Below are 5,935 nucleotides of genomic sequence, written 5' to 3'. Positions count from 1 at the left end.
CCTTCATTTCAAATGCTCGTAGTCTCTGGACATGCCGTTTCTGAGTGTGTGTGAGTCCCGTTGGACACCACCGAGGTCTTGGTCTAGTCTCTGGTGCAGCTGACTTAATTCTGTTGCCCCCCGAGTCTCTCGGCCTGTACTGACGTACTTTGGCCTTTATGGCAAATATTTTATCTCTGGCCGAAACACCTCTTTGATCATGTGCATTACTAGCTTTAAATTTCTGGCGGCGTACATTGCTTAAATCCCAATCAGTGCTAGACTTGAAATTTCTGGACGCTCCTGGGCCACACCCTCCCATGAATAAATCGGCATATTAGCTTGCCGATTTAGACCGTTGATTAGTACATGAGGATACAATGAATTCTTTGTCTGCCAGTGCATGCGTGTTCTGTCAAAAATTAGTTTCCTTTCCAAACTGATTACATCGGCCGGTTTGCTGCAACTTCACACCATCATTATTCTCCTCTGTACCTATGGCTTCAATTTTCCCACCGTCTCTAGTAAATTTATCAGCGGATGCATCAACCAAATCACTAGTACGTACAATTTTCTTGCCTACACGTGTTTCCACACTAGGCTGCAAATCATCTTGTAAACTATTGTCTTTTAATTACTGCGCTAATCTTGATGCAGCTACGCTCACTTTCATCATGTGCTTTTGCATCACGTTTACGATTGATCGGCACCCACTTAAACTTTTGACCACCTATATGAACTTCGCCATCCGTACTGTGTACCGATGACCGTTTCCTTTGGACAACAATTGTATCATGTGATCTAGCCGCCTCATCGAACCAGGCCTTTTTCTCATGCATGTTTGGTCTGAACATAGGCCTCGGCGGAACCCATCCTAGGTGAAAATAAACTGGCCCTGTAGGATATGGCACCCAAGGATTAAAACCCCATGTTGGAAATTGTGGGTACATAGTAGGTGCACAACCCCAACATGTCGGCTCCATTGCAATATTGGGCTGTTGGTCATATAAATCTCTTTGCCATTGCTCATGACCGCCAGGTCCAGAAGGAGATCTAAGACGTTTATTATCTCCAAGCCGGTTAAACACATTGATGGTCTTGCGTGAGGTGTACTTTTCCAACAACATGCTAACTGGCGGCTTTGGTCTTGGAGCTTGTTTCCTTCTTCCATTGACTTTCCAAACTCCTACTTCTGGATTTTTTTGTTTGATCATCCTTGGAGAAGCATTATCATCAACAACATTTTTCTTTCTTGCGGATTCGGTCTGATCCGACCGAATAAGCATTTTCTTACTCTCAAGCTCGACCACATTAATAGGAAAAGCGTCACTATCGAGCTTCATCTTAGAATTTTCTGTAAACGTCAATCGGCCTTCATTAATGGCCAATTGCACGTGTTGACGAAACATGTTACAATCATTAGTAGCATGAGAGAAAGAATTGTGCCACTTGCAATAAGCTCTCCTACCCAACTCTTCTGTAGGTGGAATTACATGACCCTCTCTCACTCTAATTAATTTATTTTGCAGTAACATATCAAAAATTCTATCACACTTACTAACATCAAAAGTGTATTTAGTTTCATCACTTCTAGCAGGTGTGGGTTTCAAAGCAGAACATGCAAAGGGTTTTGACTTTGGCGCTGGAATTCATTCGGCTACACATATATTAACGTCAACTTTACTAGCCGAATTACTATCATAATCGAAGGCATTACCTACATGATTATCCTCCTCGTTATCAATATTATCTTCCAACCGGCTATATTGTTTAATCCCCTTAGTCTGGTTTTCTTGCGCCAAAGCCTTCTGCGAAACTTGATTAACATCTAAAAATTCTTGCCCTTCTAGTTTATCCTTAATATGAGCGAGAAGACCTGAAAAGGCAAGATCGGCTAAATCCTTTTCGGCTATGGTCAAGCTGAAACATCGGTTTTTGACATCCCAAAACCTCCTAATATAATCACGAACGTGCTCATTATATTTCTGCCTAACCATAGTTAAATCTGAAAGCCGAAGTTCTATTTCACCGCTATAAAAGTACTCATGAAATTTTTGCTCCAATTGTGCCCATGTTGAAATAGAATTAGGAGCAAGCGATGTAAACCAAGTAAATGCAATACCGGACAAAGACAACGGAAATAATTTAATCCTATAAACATCCGATGTGCCGATATCACAACATTGGGCTAAAAATTGTCCGATATGCTCGAAAGTGGATCTACCATCTTCCCCTGTAAACCTAACAAAGTCAGGAATTCTAAAATCGCGAGATAAGCCGTCGAATCAAAGTAATCAGGGTATGGTTTTTGATATGCACGTGCTTTACTCTTAGGTTCTAAACCAAATTCTCTTAGTATACTAGCAAGCTTATCCTTAAAACTATCATTCGGCTGTAGAGAACTAGTTTGTGGAGCAGATGGAACGCTAGCACGTGATGGGAACTCCGGCAAAAAATTTGAGCTTGTGATGCTTGCAACGGAGACCCATTAAAATATGAATCGGGTACCGACCCGCACGGAATCCCGGTACTGACAGTCAACAGCGGTGGTGTACTATATTCTACAGTTGGATAAAAAAGTTGTTGCAAACTAGAATTAGAACTAGCACTTCGGTTATTGCTATTGTGATTTTGTGGAACCAAAGTTGAGACAGTAGGAGCAGCTACGCTAGGCATAAAATTATTAGCCGAACTGCTCACATAGTTCCGGCCACCTTGATCTCTATTTAAAGGAACATTGGGCTGCACAACGTTATTAACCAATGCACCATGTGTATGAATATTACTAGGAAAGTTAATGAATCATGTATTTTGCAGCGGCATCAGCTTTTTCTCAGAATATCCATCATTGATTTGCAGCACTAATGACCGAACATGACTAGGTAAATTATTTTCAAGATCTTTATGAAGCTGCTCCTTAAATTCTTCAATTCTATTAACTACTGATCGAGTAATTGTGTGTGTCATAGTTTTCACATCAGAATCGTATTTGGTAGCTACGCACATATCAATTAGATGAGAAATTTCTTCGATTGACTTTTTACCTCGGTGTTGATCGAATCTGAAGGGTTCGACACATGTACCTTCTTGACAACGCCGATCCTTCTCTTGCGGTATCCAGTCAACTTCAATTTTAGTCGCTCAGCCATCTCTTTCTTAAGTTCTTGTTCAAGCTCGTGCCGACCATCTTCCGACAGATCGTCAAGTGTGACGGCGATGACGTTCTCCGGGTCGATGTCGCTCCCGTTCTTGGACTCTACTCATCGTGTAGCTCTTCTTCTTCTCGTCCTCAGTAGAGTCGCCAATTGTGTTGGCACGCAAAATCGCCGCACAACACCAGGATATTTGTCGTGCTTTCGTGACGATGAACGATTGCTTTACGAGCAAAGCAACAAAGATCCCCTCGCTTTCGTAGAGGAGTGACGGCCGCTTTTCAGCGCAAAACGGCAAAGATTACCAAACCCTAGGGCTGCTAGGGCTCGGCAGAGAAAAATGATAGAGAAAAGACATACGTGAAAAAGTAATGTATTTGTTTATAGATCGATTGATGGGGTTTTTCCAATCGGCTGTGACCTTATATATGGGGCACGTTGGACTTTGACGTACACAAGGCAATACTTGGCGTATACGAATAAAACTGTAAAATCTAAACCAATTAGAATCTAATCAGGTTATCCTTTGAGCTACCATGCATAGTACTTGACGTGTTGAACCAGCCATTTAACCTGCATGGTGACCTCTCCTGACCATATGTGCTCCTTGCCTTATCAATAATAAAATATTCCGGCCATGTCGCTATCATATCAGATAATTATGATTAATAGTTCTCCTTGTATTGTTGCACTTTCACGTACATGACTTGATCGCTCATGCCCAAGACTTGTCCTGGCTAGCCCTTAATCCATGCAAAACTTCATATATTTGTCCGGAGCAAATAACTTTGTTAGCCTGATCTGCCTCTTCAGCATATGTGTTGTACTATGATCCAAGCCTGCATTTTATACAAAATAGCAAGTGCAAAATATTTGTGTCGGCCAATAATCTAACCATAGTCATTTAAATTAATTCGGCCCATAAAATACCTAGCAGCCAAATTATATCATCAACACTGCCCCAAGTATTTGGTGGATAAGAAGGATGGCAAGATGAACAAAAGTATATGTGATATATATGTTATTGATGTGTACCTTACTAATGCTCGCAGTAGCACCTGGGTATTTGATACTGGTTTTGTTGCTAATATTTGCAACTCAAAACAGGGACTACGGATTAAGTGAAGATTGGCTAAGGACGAGGTGTCGATGCGAGTGGGAAATGGTTCCTAAGTCGATGTGATCGCAGTCGGCACGCTACCTCTACATCTACCTTCAGGATTAGTTTTAGACCTGAATAATTGTTATTTGGTGCCAGCGTTGAGCATGAACATTATATCTGGATCTTGTTTTATGCGAGACGGTTATTCATTTAAATCTGAGAATAATGGTTGTTCTATTTATATGAGTAATATCTTTTATGGTCATGCACCCTTGAAGAGTGGTCTATTTTTTTTGAATCTCGATAGTAGTGATACACATATTCATAATATTGAAGCCAAAAGATGCAGAGTTGATAATGATAGTGCAACTTATTTGTGGAACTGCCGTTTAGGTCATATTGGTGTAAAGCGCATGAGGAAACTCCATTCTGATGGACTTTTGGAATCACTTGATTATGAATCACTTGGGACTTGCGAACCATGCCTCATGGGCAAGATGACTAAGACACCGTTCTCCGGAACAATGAAGCGTGCAACAGATTTGTCGGAGATCATACATATGGATGTATGTGGTCCAATGAATGTTGAGTCTCGCGGCGGGTATCGTTATTTTCTCACCTTCACAGATGATTTGAGCAGATATGGGTATATCTACTTGATGAAATATAAGTCTGAAACATTTGAGAAGTTCAAAGAATTTCAGAGTGAAGTGGAAAATCATCGTAACAAGAAAATAAAGTTTCTACGATCTGATCGTGGAGGAGAATATTTGAGTTACGGGTTTGGTCTTCATTTGAAATAATGCAGAATAGTTTCGCAACTCACGCCACCCGAAACACCAGAGGGTAATGGTGTGTCCGAATGTCGTAATCGTACTTTACTAGATATGGTGCGATCTATGATGTCTCTTACTGATTTACCGCTATCATTTTGGGGTTATGCTTTAGAGACGACTGCATTCACGTTAAATAGGGCACCATCTAAATCCGTTGAGACGACGCCTTATGAACTGTGGTTTGGCAAGAAACCAAAGTTGTCGTTTCTTAAAGTTTGGGCTGCGATGCTTATGTGAAAAGGCTTCAACCTGATTAGCTCGAACCCAAAGCGGAGAAATGTGTCTTCATAGGATACCCAAAGGAGACTGTTGGGTACACCTTCTATCACAGATCCAAAGGCAAGACATTCGTTACTAAGAATGGATCCTTTCTAGAGAAGGAGTTTCTCTCGAAAGAAGTGAGTGGAAGGAAAGTAGAACTTGATGAGGTAATTGTACCTACTCCCTTATTGGAAAGTAGTTCCTCACAGAAATCTATTCCTGTGACTCCTACGCCAATTAGTGAGGAAGCTAATGACGATGATCATGTAACTTCAGATCAAGTTACTACCGAACCTCGTAGGTCAACCAGAGTAAGATCCGCACCAGAGTGGTACAGTAATCCTGTTCTGGAGGTCATGTTACTTGACCATGACGAACCTACGAACTATGAGGAAGCGATAATGAGCCCAGATTCCGAGAAATGGCTTGAGGCCATGAAATCTGAGATGGGATCCATGTATGAGAACAAAGTGTGGACTTTGGTTGACTTGCCCGATGATAGGCAAGCCATCGAGAATAAATGGATCTTCAAGAAGAAGATTGACGCTGACGGTAATGTTACTGTCTACAAAGCTCGACTTGTTGCGAAAAGTTTTCGAAAAGTT

The sequence above is a fragment of the Aegilops tauschii genome, chromosome 6, assembly GCF_002575655.3.
Source record: "Aegilops tauschii subsp. strangulata cultivar AL8/78 chromosome 6, Aet v6.0, whole genome shotgun sequence".
In the NCBI taxonomy this organism is placed as follows: Eukaryota; Viridiplantae; Streptophyta; class Magnoliopsida; order Poales; family Poaceae; genus Aegilops; species Aegilops tauschii.
Note: the sequence above shows the minus strand (reverse complement) of the source record.